Source organism: Mustela nivalis (genome assembly GCF_964662115.1).
Source record: "Mustela nivalis genome assembly, chromosome: 12".
Classification (NCBI taxonomy): domain Eukaryota; kingdom Metazoa; phylum Chordata; class Mammalia; order Carnivora; family Mustelidae; genus Mustela; species Mustela nivalis.
Window position 1 is genome coordinate 81,248,602 of NC_139031.1, and position 17,584 is coordinate 81,266,185.

The following is a 17,584-nucleotide window of genomic DNA, read 5'->3' on the forward strand; positions in this document are numbered from 1 at the left end:
ATTTAATAGATTTCATGATGTTATTACTCTAAAGGTGACCACTGGAGTGCATAAGCTTATTTCAGGTTCCTCAGAGTGTATCAGTGTCTTGGGGTCACATGTAGGAGGATACAACTTCTGTGTTCTTAAATTAAGAAAAAACAAATAAGAGACAATGAAAAACTTAGTTATAACTATTTTTTAAGGAAGCAGAAAACAAAATTGATTGAGGCTTTCGGATTTCTTTTCAGTTTATATTTTGTGTTTAAACTTTTATTATAGACAATTTCAAACATATGGAAAGTCAACAGAATAATATAATGAGTGCTGTATAACCATCACCCTGTTCCATGAATTGTCAACATTCTGCTATTTTATCATCTATACCTCCATCCATTTACCACACCATCTTGATCACTATTGCTTTTTGTAATTTGAGAGTTTAAAATGCGTTTTTATGTTAATACAACACTAATTCTTAATAATGGGCTGTTATTATATAGGCGGATATTATCCATTGTTATGCCCCCCAAAAAATGGGTCCATGATTGAAGGAGCGAAACTGATATAAAGCGAAGGTCAAGCAAAGCTTTATTTCATGCCAAGTATCAAGAATCAAACTGACCGGCCAGGGCCGTGCCTCTTACAGAGAGGGCGACCTTTCTCTGTTTCCCAGACTAGCTTTTAAGGGCAAAGGCCATGTGGTTGGGCCTGGCTATGCACAGGTGGCCAATGAGATTGTAACACACAGAGAAAGCTACACAGTCATGCTAGGTGACCAATTGAATTACAATTTACCCTGGTAGACATTTGAACCAACCTATCACCTTGGTCAGAATTGGCGCCCAAAAGGTGCCCAAAGGGCGGGGCCTATAATCCTTGGTAACTAGGGAGACAGTATGCGTCCCCCCACTGATCCGATGTCTCCATCTCCATCTGGCCTGACCCACCCTTGTGTTTGAGCTTTGTTACCTGGAGCTGGTTTCTGGGACTTGTTTTTAAGTAAATCCCCTGGCGGAAGGTGATCAGGGACAGTTTAAGGATTAAACAACGTTATTGTTTTAACCTTGATGGAAGCCTCTAGCTAAATAGGTCCTTACATCCGTCATTACTTTATTCGATGGATTTGGTAGCAATTGAGATAAAACAAAACAATCCTTTTTGTTTTGCTTGTGTTTTGTCCTGATTAAACTTGAAAATTAAATGATCTGCATCTTTAGGAAGAGTCCTGGTCTGGGAAGGTTTGGGGATCAGGCTTCTAGACATGTGTTCTTCTACTTACTGGCCTTGTGACTTTAACTGCTCTGTGACAGTTTTCTCATGTTAACTTGAGCTGGCTGAATGTGGTATTCCCCAAAGTAGGCTCATATTTCCAGGTGGCTTATTCTTTTTACCAAAAAGTGCCCAGTGTATTCCTTATCATCTATCTACTCAGCATCTGATCCGCTCTTCAAGGCATGGTTCAAGGTTCTCATACCATTGTTGGATCCAATTCAATTTAATCCAACCAGTACTTACTAATGGATTATATGTCAGACCCTGTTCTTGGCACTGAAGATACAAATGTGACCAAAACTGACTCATATCCTTAATTTATTATACTTTCATTTGAGTGAAGCGTCACCTAATGGAAGGCGAGAAGGGGTAAAGTGAGGTGGGATGCTCAAGAAGGGCCTCAGCTTAGAGGGTAAATTTGGAATCAAGATGAAAACGATTGAGGGAGCTGAGTGGATATCTGGAAGGGCCTTCCAGGCAGAGGGGATGTTGATAACAAAGACCGCATGGTGGCGTCTGCCTGCTGGTCTAGATGGGTAATATATGAGGAGGCCGGTGTGGCCAGAACCAGTACACACTGAATGAAGCCTTAGGAGTGGCCAGAATACTGAGAATGGCTTCATAAATCGTATTATGCCATTGGTTTTACTCTCAGTGAGATGGAAAGCCTTTAGGGTTAAAAAAAAGTGATAGGATTTGATTTATGTTTTAACAGCATCACCAATATGAGGGAGAAGAGAGCAGAAATGAGACCAGTTAGGCTACTTGTATCATTCGGATTAGACATGAGACTCTTGTGTGTAGTAGGAGTAGTGAAACGGGATTAGATTCTGGATCTATTTTGGGGTACAACTGACATATTTGCTCTGGAGAGTGAAAGACAGAGAGAAGTCAAGGGTGATACCAAGTGTTTTTTTGTTTGTTTGTTTGTTTTTGTTTTGTTTGAGTACCTGGACACAAAGAGATCCTGTTAATGAAGAGGGAAGAGTCTATTGAGGGGTTGGGTGTGACAAGTGCTTAACTACACCTCTAATATGCTGATGTGATCCACAAATGTCCCATAGCCCCTTCCTGTCTCGCTCAACCTGCCTTACTAGCTCTCTGCCTCACTATTTCTCTGTTTCTCTCTTTCTCTCACATTCTCAATGTCTACTTGTCTACAGTATGAAATATCAACCAGGGAAGTGTCCAGAATAATTCACAGGGAGTGAAAAAGAAACTCCTCATTTTTATCTTTTAGTGTTATACCATATGGTGTGACCCTTCAGGTTTTCTCTAAAACTGAATAAAGCTTTAAAATTGGAAGGGATCATAAAAAATATCTTCTCCAGCTTTTCACTTTATAGGTATAGACACTGAGCTCAAATAAGTTAGATGACTCACGTATGGGACAGGAAAGAGGAGAAACAAATAGCATGGCATTCTTAAAAGCAAGAAGTAACGATAAGGCCATGAGAAGAGCAATTATGTGAGTAAATGACATAGTTTAAATCCCAAAAAAGAAAACAAATAACAGAGTACAAATGAAAATGTTATATATATGCCCAGAGAGAAAGAGTGAGTAGTATCAAAGGCAGTAGTTTTTACATGATGGCAAAATAGACAATTCGATGTGCAAAGCTTTTGTTAACAGCTTTTCAGGTCAATAGTTGGTTTGTTTGTTTTTTTTTTTTTTTGAAAAAGTATATATCTGTGATTTCTTCTCATTAATACCTCTTAGAACTTTTCCAGATTTGTGGAAATTAAGACAGAATATTTACACAATGTTATACTGTTGGTCTAAACAACCAATAAAAGTGGTTTCTGGGGTGTCTGGGTGGGTCAGTTCTTAGGCATCTGCTTTTGGGGTGTCTGGGTGGGTCAGTCCTTAGGCATCTGCTTTTGGCCCTTGTCGTGATCCCAGGACCCTGGGATCAAGCCCTACGTCAGGTTTCCTCCTCCGTGGGAAGTCTACTTCATCCTCTCCCACTCCCCCTTCTTATGTTACTCTCTCACTGTGTCTCTAGTAGTTTATAAAACAAAAGTATTTAATATCTGCTTTGTTTGCAAATTCAGATGTGCACAATCTTAATTTACTTTTAAAAAATCTAACTTGACACAGAACAAAATTGAAAGCATTCTTCTTATGTGGATTTTTATCTCTTTTTAAAATATTTTAATTAGTGTCATTTATTTTTCATTTTCCAAAGTTAAATGATAGCTTTCAAACCATGTTGTAACAAAGCCTTCTGGTGATAACTATTATTTCCTCAGTTAGTTTGAATTTTTGTGTGTATTTTACATTCATGAGCATAGATATAAATGTAAGTAAAGGGTAACTTTACATATATATATGAAGAAAAGGCCCACTTATCTTGACTCAGGCACATGCATGCCTAGACAGAACCTTTAGAATGATGCAGAAAGTAGTTAGTGATTGCATTATTTAATGGAAAGGAAAAATACAGGGGGAAAAAAGGAGCCAAACGTGGTTTACACTTAATGATTACCTTTCTGAGCTTCAGTTTTCTTATCTGAAAAACTGGAATTACCACACTTACTATAGCGACCTGATTGGTGGTTATAATGACAAAGTGAGATAATGCCTTTGAAAGCTCCCTGATACACTGTGACAATGTTATTAGTATGCCCATTCAGAAAACATATCAACTTACCTTTTTCCTGATGAGAAAAGACTATATATATCCTAGAGTCAATCAAGAAAGAAAAGCAGTGTTTCCACATTCTTTAAATAAAATCTGTGTCTGTATGCTTGACATTTTAAAGAAGTAAGCTACATCCTGTGTGCTAGAATAGAAATACAGTGAATTTTTCTTTGATTCCTAAAATTAAATATGATTTCACTACAGTAGTTATTTTGCTATTTATTAATGCACACAGGTGTTCATTGGTATAGAGATGCTCTCAAAAAACCCAACCCAGCACTGGTAGGTGTGAATGCCTGAGGAAAGAGAGTTCTTTAATCTGAGAGTCAGCAATTGACACCTTGTGGATTCACCCATTGTAATTCAATTAAATTTTATTGAATTCCAATGAAGGAAATCTATAGGGGGCAAAGCTCCAGAGCTATTATACAGTGGAACTTCCTTCCAAAACTGGAAACCAGTTTTGAAACTTACTGTTTCCAAAATAGCACTGTAAATGAATAGGCTATCAATGGACAGCTATAATTATGTTTTTTTCAAATCATGTGAAAACACATACACTTTTAGAGTGACACATTTAACTATCTCCAGATCAAATCAACATCCTCCCAAAATAAAGCCGACGTGGCTATATGTCATGAATCATTTTGGGAAACCTTATTTTTCTTGCTGCTGGCCATTTCAAGATACATTTTAGATTTTATTTTAGCATCAAAATTTTGTTTTGTTATTAAAAGATACACCAAGCTTCGTTCAAGTATGGGTCTAAGTCTTTACAGTCCTTGGAATTGGTCACTTGGATGATTTTGTCTTAAAGAACAGGGCTAAGATGACCAGTGAACCCACACGTATTAGTAAGTACCTTTTATTTTTCAGGTTTGATGATATGGGGATTAAGAGCGAAAGAGACATTATTCTTACCTGCAGGGTACTTGCAGACTAGATGGAAGATGAGTATAAAAATGTACAAAATGGGGGGGGGGGTGTCTGGGTGGCTCAGAGGGTTAAGCCTTTGCCTTCGGCTTGGGTCATGATCTCAGGGTCCTGGGATTGGGCTCTCTGCTCAGCAGGGAGCCTGCTTCCTCCTCTCTCTCTGTCTGCCACTCTGCCTCCTTGTAATCTGTCTGTCAAATAAATAAATAAAATCTTTTAAAAAAAATTTACAAAATGGAATTCTATAAAGCGTCCTATAAGAGTATGGTCAAAATTCAAGAACAGACGTGAGGTAGAAACTCTGATTTACTGACTCAGAATCTCCAAGGATAGGGCATAAGGATATATTTTTAAAGCAGCTGAGAAGATTGGGGGAGAGAAACAGGTTTGGAGGCCGCTGGTATTCACCTTGTCTCCTTCCTGTCTCTCCTCCAGTGACCTGCTTAGTGCTCTCCAAGTTTACAGAAAAACCTCCTAGGTGCCACATCGATCAGCCTCTCCCCAGGTCTTCTCTGTTGGCCCCACAGGCAGTCTGCCACACAGATGATGGCTGTCTCCTAATTTTCTTTTCCTTTTTCTGTCTCTCTCTCTCTCTTTTTTTTTTCTTCTCTTTTCTTTCTTTTTTTTTTTTTTTTTAGATAATGTTTCTCAGTGTCATTTAATGGCTCTGAATCCTTTCCTTCTACCTCAAATACTGATTATTTCCTTTTCCCTTTTTTTATTCCTAGTCTTTTGCTGGGTGTCATCCCCTCATTCTTTTCCTTCAGTGAGAGGACTCAGTTATGCCCTGGATAACTCTTAATACTACATTCCCACATCAGACTTCTTAAGATCTCCACTTGGATTTCTGGCAATTTCTCCAGACTCAAAGTTGTTCAGTGCCAAACTCATCTGCAGCCCTTTATCAAAGGACTAACCCAACCCTCATTGACTGTAGGATGTAAGATATAAGGTGAAGTGAGGTGGGGGCAGGGGAAAATGGTAAATGAGATCCACTAGGCTCAAGCCAGGAATTAGTCACCCTCAAATTGTGCTTGTACATGCTCCAAAATCCTTTTGTTTACTAAGACCTGTTGGTTCTACCCAAGGGACTTATGATGACTCTTTCCTCTCTCCTCCTACTCAGGCTGTCCTGTTTGATTGTTGAGGACTCTCCTGAGTTGGAGGGAACCTCAGATTGGCTCAAGTTTGTGATATCTTTAAGCTCACTAGATATGAATTATATTTTTTAAATTAACAATCTGAAATTTAGGGGTGCCTGGGTGGCTCAGAGGGTTAAGCCTCTGCCTTCAGCTCAGGTCATGATCTCAGGGTCCTGGGATCCAGTCCCACAGCGGACTCTCTGCTTGGCAGGGAGCCTGCTTCTCCCCCCCCACCCCCCCACCCCGCACCCTGGCTCTCTGCCTGCCTGCATATGATCGATCTCTCTCTCTTTCTCTCTGTCAAATAAATAATTAAAACCTTTAAAAAAAAAAAAAGTAAGACAATCTAAAACTCAGAGACCTTCCCACGTTTTGAAAAATCTGAATCATGATTTTATTTTAATTTCATTTTTATCATGTTTATTATTTACAAAGTAAATATGAGGGCATATATATGAGGGCAGTGTGGAGTTCTTAAAAATCATTAAGAAAGAAACTTCAAGGTGTTACTCTAACTTAGCTCTTTAATATTAAAAAAATAGCAATTGAAGAGGGATATTTATATTGTGTTCATGAAGATTTCAAAGCAAAAATTCTCCACTAAGATCTAGTTTTGGTCTTTTTCTTGGTTTTGTTTTTTTTTTTCCCCCCAGCCATCTGCTCTGGTACCTGCAAAGCTAACAGGATATTCTTCCTGATGTTAACATCCTTTGCTTTAGTTTAGTCCTAACCATTATTTCTTCTATTGTAAAATATTTTTTCTTGTTTAACTTTTTAGTACATCTTTTTTTTTTTACTATGTTAGCTAACCTCAGATGTAAGTAGATATCTGTAGATACTTGTGATACAAGTATCTGTAGATACTTGTAGAGCGAGACAAAGCAAAGGTCAAGCAAAGCTTTATTTCGTGCCAAGCATCAAGAATCAAACCAACCCGCTGGGGCCACACTTCTTACAGAGAGCTCGACCCCTCTCTGTCCCACAGACTAGCCTTTAAGGGCAAAGGCCATATGGTTGGGCCTGGCCACGCACAGGTGGCCAATGAGATTGTAACACACAGAGAAAGCTACATAGTCATGCTAGGTCACACATAAGTGACCAATTGAATTACAGTTGACCCTATGGTAGACATTTGAACTAGCCTATCACCTGGGTCAGAATTGGTGCCCAAAAGCTGGGGCCAATACTCCTTGGTAGCTAGGGAGACAGTATGCGTGCCCCCCCCCCCCATTGGATGTCTCCATTGGGCCTGACCCACCCTTGTATTTGGGCTTTGTTACCCGGGACTGGTTTCTGGGACTTGTTTTTTAAGTAAGTATCCCCTGGGGGTGGGGGGTAAGGGAGGCAGGGACAGTTTAAGTTTTACTGCATAAACAACAAAATGACTGTTTAATCCAAGATGGAATCGCTCTGGCTAAATAGGCCCTTATGCTTATGCTGTAGATAACAATAGAAATTTTAAGACTTTCCCCTCTTATCATAATTTTTAAAAAGTGAGTTGTTCCTCAGTACAGATCTCATATTCCTTTGAACAGCAGTGATGCTTTCAGTATCCTTTCTCTTTTGTCTTGATTTAGTGGGTGGGGAGGAATTTTTGCACACTTATATAGGCAATAATTCAGGCGTTTGTGCAAATTTTCTTACATAGGACACTCTTCTCATTTAAACCTCTGCTATAGTCTTACTTCTGTATCTCACAATCAGAAGAAATGAGTAAGATGAAGTAAATTGTCTCAGCAATCAGAAGTCATTCCTCAAGCAATCTATCCGAATATCATTTGTAAGGCATCTACACAAATGACAACCCCTCTGCTTGCTCACAGGGCCATGTAAATTATGCATGCAATTTCCCTACAACTTGTCAGTCACCTTGCTTTTATTTCAGAGGAATTCAAGCGGTTATGGCACTTTAAGGTGAGGAATAAGGAATGTGGGGCTAGGGGATAGTTTCGTCTTTCTTTTCAGGCTGGGGTTTCCCTAATGGCTCTTTGCTGAGACAGTACCAACAAATACTGCTGTTGACACTTGCTGGTTTCCTGGGGGAACCCTACCTTGGAGCTCCATCGAACACCTCATACATCTCATAAGAAATCTCAAAAAGTATACATTTGAAAATAGTATGAGAACCACCCATTATTCTACACGGAAATAAGTAGGTCAATATTGAGAGCTTGGGGTTTAGGTTTCTTTTGTTTGCTGGGATTATTGACAGTTATATTTTCAAATTTAAAGAGATAGATGAGGAATCTGCATATTTGACTAGAAAGGAAACTTACTAGAGTTTAACTGAAACACATGGCACTCAGAGTTACTCAATAATAAGCATTTGGACGTATGTTTTGGGTTTTCAGTGTTTTTTAAGGTGAAATATAAATTCAGGTTCATATGCACACGTGTGCGTGCACGCGCACACACACATACACACAGTGATATGCAGGAGATGGCTAGCATTACCTTGAAAGAGCTATTTATGTACATCTCTCCCCATCTCCAGTTCAGTGACTTTAAGCTGATAGCTTGAAATTGGCTATGGTGGCATATTTACTCTGCAGAAATTGACAAATGCTATCTATCCGTTGTTTTGTTTGTTTCTTTTTGTTTTTCCATTATATCAGTTGTTAAACACTGAGCAGCACATCGCTGCCATAACAGGCATGTTTTCCTTGAATTTCCATAATGGTTACAGGACTTACCACGTTTATGTAAAATATCACTGTAGAGTCATTCAATGAAGGTTTAATTTCTATATAGCTTTATTCCCAGCTTCTGTCCCAGAGGGTGGCAGCATGGTACAATAAAAAGTACTTGGGGCTTTGTATTAGAAGGTGGTGGTAATCCCTGCTCTGTCCCTTTGCCTCTTTGATTTTGGAAAAGGTCACTGACCCAAAAATTAAAAGTGGGGATAGTAATACTACCATGGAGATTAAGTGAGATGATGGAGGTGGAGTATGTAGCAGAGTCAGATTGATTTGGTGGGAGCTACCCACCCCAGTATCGTGGACTAATGGGGCTTGGTAGTGAAAGGCCCTCAAGAATGATTTTACTTTCTAACCTCATGAAACCAAAATCTATGAGCTGGATGAGATCTTGGGAGAAGTTCAGTATCTTTATTTCACAGACAAGGCCATTGATATTGAATGAGTAATCCAAGGCTAGGGTCTTTTGAATTCTAATAAGGTCAGTTGCACTTTCTCTACTCTCCTATGGTACCACCTCTAGGCCTCTAGATAGATCACTTAACTACTTCTTCTCTTTTCTCTCTTTGACTACCCTCTCTTCATTCTTTACCATATTCTTCTCCCTCTTTGACAATCCAATTTGATTATGATTTTGATTTTGTTAAGTTGGTCTGGTGCCTTGAGAAGGTAAATTACTTGACTAAAATTTAGACCCTCTACAAAAGTCTATCTTAGTTGGACAGGGAAATCTCTGATGATGAAAGATACTAATATCAATGTCAGGTGAATTAAGGAGGTATGAACGGAGCAGGTGACTCATGGAAGATGACCCATAGGAAAAAGGAGCTATTTACTAGATGACTACTTAGGCAGAACCAGAAGGAAGATCCTGCTTGCTGAGAGCTTGCGATGTGCCATATTCTGTGCCAGCAATTTCATGATTGCACTTCCTTTAAGATACTATATTCTCTTTTTTATCAATGAGCAAATTGAGGCATAGTGGCCTTAAGCTCTCTTACCCAAAGTCATACAGTCAGTTCATGGTAGAGTAATGATTCAAAACCAAGGTGGCCACCCACCGTCCTTTTCTCCCAAAGCTAAGTTATTCAGGTTAGAGTATAGAGCTCCTTCCCCATTCATTTTCCTTCATGATTTGAGATTGGGCTTTGAAAGAAATATGCTTTGTTGGGTTCAGTCCAGTTAAATAGACATATTTCAGACAATGGTTTAAAATTCCTGGAAACCATATTTAGTTTCTATTTCCAAGGAATGTTTACATTTTAAGAGATTATACAAGCCATCCAAATCACCAAGACAATAAGTGTTACTTCAAGTAACACACACAAATTTACACTGTGCATTCTGCTGAATTTTGGTTTTGTTATGAGATAAGAATCAAAATCAGGAAGGATTTGGAAGGTGAGAGAGTGTGTGCCATTTAAAGGGAGTAATTTAAAGGGCAGAGAAAGGAAGGATGGAAGGTGCAGACAACGTATTACACTGACTTCACCATCCTGTCTAGGCTCAGCCAGGCAGAGTTTGTTTTAGAACAAGAGACCCCATATATGCCCCCTTCATGTCCATCTGATGGGGTCTGCAAGGTCAAGCAGATGAAAGGCTATGGAAGAGCATGAGCTTCTGGAGAAAATAAAAGATCACAATTCAAACCAGTTTTCAGAAATCAGAAGTGGATGATTCATTATGAGATCAGAAATGCAGATCCGTAAAGGACAGCTGTCAACAATGGAATTTATTGATGCCCACTCAGTACAGAAAGCACTTCTACTTGTGCTTTGGTCTCTTCAGTCCTATGAAGCACATTCTTGTGAGGATTCATAATACCTCATGAATTGCTTCCAGAAGACTTAGAAATCATCCAGGGAAGACCTTTCCCGTGCACAGTCTGAGCCTGAGACTTGTTTACCGAGAGGAAAGACTAGTGAAAGGGAAAACGTGTTACGGTTTTTCCTACTTCATACACTGAAAGGTATTTAAATGTAAGCTTTTGTTTTGATTAGGGACATGATGGTGTGTTTTACATCAGGGCAATAGGCTCAGAATATGCAATGTCATAAACTGAAAGCCAGTAAAAGAAAGGAATATAGTAACAGTAATAATGGAAGCTGCCATTATTGGGTGCTTACTGAGAGCAGTGTCTGGTACATGAGAAACCTTGGTGATGACGATGAGTAGGAAGAGGATGGTAATGGTGATGATGGTGACACTGGTGGTGGTGATGACAATGGTAGTGGTCAAAATGGTGTGCTAGGCACTGTGCCTGGCACTTTATATGCATTATTTCATTTAATGCCTGAGAACTCTATGCAACAAAGATCACCACTGTTTTATAGATGAGTAACTTTTCTAGTACCACACAGGCAGGAAATTGTGAAGCCAGGGTTGTTGGCTCTGTGTATTTGACACCATGCAATATTTAAAGGCCATTCTTAAAGCACCTGCTTTGCCTGGTTAGTCAAGACTAAAGAAAAACCCAAAGCAGGAATTTTCTGCTTTTTGCTTTTCTTCTCTTAGAATGGGATAATCAAACTTTAACCATAGCCTGTGATAATTATGCATGCATGCACATACATATCACCATCTTCAAGTAGAATAGAATACTTTTGACAGTGACTGAAAATGCATTAATTTGGCATAAGCAGTCAAAAAAGAGATGAGTTGTTTTTTATGAAAATTGTTATGCAGCCTGTAAGGCAGGGAGAGAAAGTTCCCAGAGATCTCTGCAAACATTAACTATAGCTGCCAACCCAAAAGCCAGCTACACTCACACCCAATGGTCTACGGAGTAGTACACCAATCATTTAGTTCACACTCAAACAAACCATCAGTGGTACAATCTTTTCCTGTTATGATCAATAATTTATAAAACTGAAAAAAGAAAAGATTTTCTTGAGATTGTCGATTGTTTACAAAATGTACAACCACAGTTCTCGTGCAGAATTTTATTCCTACTGACAAATAACATCTACTGTTTATTTGGTTGTGATTTCATGTAAGCACAATACCATATCTACACTAAAGATACACTTAATTGACAAGAACGTTGCATAGTTAAAAGAAATTTTGTTTGCCGGTAAGCATGTCTGAGAAGGTAAGGAAATATTCCATGGAAATATTGGAAATATTTATTTCAGGATAAAAAAGACAGTAGTTTGTACAAAAAGCAGGCATAATTGATTTTTAAGAAGGTTTAGCATTTAGCTTATTGTTAAAATATAAGTATGGTTTTTTAAAAAATGGTGTAATTTCTACTTTCTGCCTGCCAGGAAACCATCACAAATGGCAAGAGACCATACAGTACAGATCTAATAATAAAGCAATATGTGTAGTTTTTGATTAGTTAAATAGTAGTTGGTGCATCTTCCTAATTTGATCAAATCAATTGTAGCTCTGTAAGCTAGAGTGAAAGCTATATAAACTACATTTAATAATACACAGAGTCAGTGGTGCTCTTTTACCACTTAATATCCCTGGATGAGATCAAAAACTCATATGGGGATAAACTGAGAATTTGCTTCTCACTTGTTAATAACAGCAACAATACTACTAATAAAAAATAATAACTAACATTAAGTATCTAATTGTTCTGGACATGGATTCTCATTCAAGTTTCTAATGAAACTATGAAATAGGCCAGGAAACTGAGTCACAGAGACATTAAATGACTCACTTTTGGTCACAGTGGCTTGAAAGTGGCACAGAAAAGCTTTAAACCCAGAAACAGAGTCCAACTCCTGAAATGGAGCCATTAGCATGCAAAAGGGTAGAAAGCAAAAGAGTAATAACATTATCTACTGATTTAATCAACTGCTAAATTTTGGGTTCCAGATGTTTAGGGAATAAGATATGGTATGATATTAATCATGTAGCAGAGACTGAGTTGGGTCCTAATCCAGAAACTTATTAATTTTCTGACCTTTGGTGAATTATTTAATGTCTCCAGGCTTTACTTTCCTCAAGAGTTAAGTGATAGTATTAGTACCTCACAGAATCATCGTGACAATGTAAAAAGCTAAATCCCCTGGCATTAATATGAGTTTGAAATTAGAATTATTTCTGGTTCTGTTGTTGTAATATCAATATACCTTATGTAGAAAAGGGGTGAATTTATGTGCCCAGTGGTTGCAGGGAGACCTTGAAGGATAAAGGGATGTTTATGACATTGCATATTCTGAGCCTATTGCCCTGATGTTCCATACCAGGAAAGGGGATCAGAAGCACAGACATAAGAAAGACCCTGATGTGAGTGAGAGATGATAAATAAATTCAACCTCACAAGTCAGAAGGTTTCACATAAGATAAGATAGAAATGAGATTGCATGGCTATTGTGTATCATTTTGTTTCATGGCTCAAAATAAGCACATTCGTCATATTTGATTCTGATAAGTGTTCCCAACCTTTATGTGAAAATCCCTTGTTTAAGTGTCTAAGAAGCAGAAGTCTTTTATTTGGCTTAACAATGATCCTGAGAATACTAACTCTGCGTAACTATCCCTCTGTCTAATCACCTGGGACATTTGTTAAAAATTCAGATCCCTGACCATCTCTGGATTTGGAGTAGAACCCAAGAATCTGTGTGTTTGCTATCACTTGCAGGTGATTCTTATCAGTAGGAAAGTTTGGGGTGACCCTCCGCGTCACCCCAAAATCATCTTTGTGAAACAAATAATTTACCAGTCAGGGATCCTTACGTAGTTTGCTGCTGCATCTCAGCTAAAGCACAGATACTCGGGCAGAACGTTCAAGATCACGCACAGCCTGTTCCGGTCTATCTTTCAAACCACTCTCTCCCAAGCAGCCTGTATTCCAGCCATACCGCACTGCACACGGGGTCTTTGTTCATGCTTTTTGTGTCCCGTGGCCTGAAATCCTCTTGCATCTGCTTTCTTACCTAGAAAACTGACACATGCTTAAAGGCTCAGTTCAAATGTCACTTATTCTATTTTAACCATCCTGCCTCCCACTAAGGAGACGCCCCCCCCTTTCTGACCTTCCTTAACATTTTGCACCTACATCTCTTGTATTCAGTGGTACATATTACCTGTTTCTGAAAGGGTTCAGAGTCTGTTTTATTTACCTTGTATCCCTCAGTGCTTAGAATAGTGCTTGACACAAAGGAAGTGCTCAATAAACATTCGTTGAATAAATGAATGCATGAGCAAAGATTTATTTCACACTCTGTACTTTCGTTTGTTCCCTGAGTAACAGAAGACTCTTTAAAAAGATGGCTGGGGTTATTTGCTGCAACATTTTTGCTAAATTATTTTCATCCTTTTTTTTTCTTTTTTTTTGCATTGGCCCATCAATGGTGAACTTTAATAAGTTTTTAAAAATTAAGATCCTTCGGGTTTTAATAATAATAAAAAATATGCAGTCTAGAGTTGATTTTTCATCATGCCTCTTTGTTAGAGTAGCATATGGAGCTTGAAAGTTTCCACACACTGGAGTTTGAGTTAAAACCCAAGCATTTTCTGGGGCACCTGGGTGGCTCAGCGGTTAAAGCCTCTGCCTTCGGCCCAGGTCATGATCCCAGAGTCCTGGGATCAAGCCCCGCATCGGGCTCTCTGCTCAGTGCAGAGTCTGCTTCTCTCTCTCTCTCTCTCTCTGCCTGCCTCTCTGCCTACTTGTGTTCTCTGTCAAATAAATAAATAAAATCTTAAAAAAAAAAAAAAAAGAAAGAAAAGAAAACCCAAGCATTTTCTGACATAATCAAAGATGTCTTTCCTGGGGCTCCTGGGTGGCTCAGTGGGTTAAGCCTCTGCCTTCAGCTCAGGTCATGATCTCAGGGTCCTGGGACTGAGCCCCGCATTGGGCTCTCTGCTCAGCGGGGAGCCTGCTTCCCCCTCTCTCTCTGCCTGCCTCTCTGCCTACTTGTGATCTCTCTCTGTCAAATAAATAAATAAAGTCTTTAAAAAAAAAAAAGAGGTCTTTCCTGTTTCTCTCTAATGTCAACATTTTGCTCATTCAGGGAAAGTGACACCACAGTGGAAAGAAGAAAGGCCAGAGGGTGAGGAAGTGGGTGGGTGGGGGGGAGGCAAATGCAAAATAAAGACACCCAGTGCTAGAAAGGAAAAATAAAGGTTAAAGAACAGCTAGTTTGGTTATAAGAGACAGTAAAATGAAATCCTTTATGTTTTTATCCTTCAAAATTTTAGGTCTTCCTAAATTTGCCTAAGCCAACTTTTCTGAGGGAAGATCTTTTTTTATTGTCCAATGTTTCGGTGCCAATTTTTGTAGCACACACTAAAGCTAAATTTGCAGCCAGTTAGCATATAATTTATTTTAAAAGCTTAAATAGGATCTTTTCCATGCAAGGTAAAGCTTTTAAAATACAAAACAAGCAAGAAGAGTGAATAGCTGTTACTCATTCCGTGTCTACCCCTGAGTGGTGTTTATGGAGGGGACTGGGTGTATTTCAGCTGGAGTGCCTGGTCCCAGCAGTAAATGCTGCACTCTCCTGACATCACTCTGGAGAGAATGAGAGGCTGTTTGTGTAAGAGTTGGAAATGTTATCTTTTGAGGCAGGGATAATGTGAATCTATGTCAGCTTTCCTCCTCTTCTTCTCTTTTGTAGAGACACCCATGTCACCCTGTTCTTGAAATTAAGAATCCATGCATCAAGCCCCACAGGCCAAGTCAGTGATTCTTCTTCTCATACTTGTTCTAGCCAAACTTGTTGATCTCCTTCTAATTACTTGTCATTTAGCTTCATAAAGTACTTTTTATCTCAACTTGTCAAAATAGTTTGTGGAGATTATCTTGTTTTTCTTTGCGGTGTTTCTAAGAGCAGAAGGCATTTCATTCCTATTTAATGATTGAGATAAAAGAGGTGCTCTGCACTGAGAAACTTTGGAGCAGGGAACAAGGTGGTAGCAAGTTTATTCGTTAAGATCTAAGTCTGTAGACTATAAATTTATGTTCAACACTGTACAAGGTTAACACAAGTTTTTTCAGTGGCTTCTGTACCTGGACATCCCTCTCTGCTACGCTTGCTTGATTGGCGGGGAGGGGAGATGCTACATTTATTGCATTAATTTTCTATTTTTTAGACAGAGACATTGAAGCAGAGAAGGAAAAAGTTATTTGCCTAAAAGCAAAAAAAAAAAAAAAAAAAAAAAAGAATTTACTCATTATTAAATCTAATTCTACAATAGGAAACTACTGATTTCTATCCATGTGATATACTCTGGTTTTCTGTCACTTTTTGTCTTTCGGCTCCTTCTCCTCCTCTTCGTTCTTCTTATTTGGTCTTCTTTGATGGTCCTTAACTTTGAGATAAGTTGAACTAGATGTCAAAGAAAAGGCCAGTTGGAAAAGTGTGTAAATAGTAAAATGACTGATTATTTGACCCTTGAAAGAAAAAGAAAGTCATGCTTACAAGTTTAAAAGAATGGTTCAGTTGGATGATTCTGAAAGTATGCAGCCTTGTTATTAACACTGAAAACTTTAATTACATTTCATTATACTATATTAGCTTCTCTTAATTGCTAAAAGGGGACTATGAAAGCAAAAACAAAAATGCCTAATCCCTAGAAGCTAGATTTGCCTCGCTGCTTTGTAATGTAAATGTGCCTGTGTGTATATTAAAATTCACACACTCCATCCATCTCTGTGGCTTTTAACAGAGGGGTCACCTGACTTCACCTAGAGCCGCCCCCCTCCCTTTCGCAGAGGAAACCCAAAAGTGAGAGACAGGCGCTTACAGAACACAGGTTCTCATGCTGGGAGATGTAAATGACCCCGACTGAACGGAATCCAGTGAGGTTGCTGGTGGGGGTTGGGGAAAGAGAAACGGAGGGAGAGAGCAAAAGCGTGTGAGGGGAGAGAGAGGAGCGAGAGAGGGAGGGGAAAGGGTGGGAGGGAGGGAGAGAGGGAGAGAGAGAGAGAGAGAGAGAGAGAGAGAGAAGTGCTGCATGCTTCATCTTTGAGAGGAGGGGAAAACAAAAGACCTCAGCGGCAGTTTTGTTGCTGTGTCTGGCTTAAAGAGAATTCTGGACATCCATGCTGAAAAAAGCAAAGCTCAGCTGAGACTACTTCTATCAAGAAAATTATATTATCTGAGAATGGGTTGGATCAGTACAGGTGGTTTGAGAAGACACTGACTGAGGACCATGGAAAGGTGGGAAAGGACGTGCGGCTTCTCTGCTTCCTTTGAACGGAGCTCTAGGTTAGTAAGCTGAAACTGACCCCGGTCTGGCTTCAATATCTCTATGTGTCTATGTGTGTGTTTTCTATTTATAACCTCCAAACCCTCCTGCTCCCCAACCGCTGGGTAGGCAGTGCCATATTCCCCCAGATGTGAACCTAAACTTGATTTGACTCTCACTTCATTACCAAATGCCTCCCGTTTGCTTGCGGAGCTTTTGTTCAATACAGCCAGTGGAGAGCCGTCATGATGTCTCCTTCTGAGTCAGAATGTGTGTTTGAGCCCTAGATTGTCAGGTGGCTGTTTGGAGAATAGTTAGCATTTTGCTCCAGAAGGCTGCAAATGCACGATTAGGTTATTGTGAAATGTAAACAGCAAATATCTGCTGACTTGGCGTTTCTCGTAATGTCAGAATAATTCAGAGCTATCTGGCTGAATTCGCCTTGTCTTCATTTTCCACATAATTGAGTTCAAATATAGTAAGTTTGAAATGGCACCCTACCAACAAAGACACACACCAGGTATTCTTATGGCAGAGTATGTTTTACCTCCCCTTGGAGCCAAAGCTTTAAAATTTATTTTATTGGGAAACGGTTTGAGGGAAGAATACAATATGTCATCATTAAAAGAGATGCCAAGGCGTGTTTTTTTTTTTTTTAAATAACTGGGTTTAGATGTGTGTAAAACAAACACACAATTTCTCTTGTTTCTTGCTGTGCAGATAGAGTGTCTTTTGTTCCAGCATGTGTATTTTCCTGGGTTTTTAC

General features: G+C 39.1%; 1 protein-coding gene across 9 annotated transcripts in view; it reads left to right on the forward strand.

The window, feature by feature from the left end:
- The window catches only part of MAGI2 (membrane associated guanylate kinase, WW and PDZ domain containing 2), a 1,346,145-nt gene that overhangs the window by 589,389 nt on the left and 739,172 nt on the right, over positions 1–17,584 (forward strand). Inside the window, exon 1 of one of the 9 annotated variants that reach the window (XM_082691825.1) lies at positions 16,375–16,838. The exons of 7 other annotated variants lie outside the window; for them this stretch is intronic. The gene's annotated coding sequence lies outside the window, so the exon portion shown is untranslated. Of the gene's footprint in view, positions 1–16,374; positions 16,839–17,584 lie in introns of those variants that run through there. One more of the 9 variants, XM_082691824.1, reaches the window with a different exon arrangement.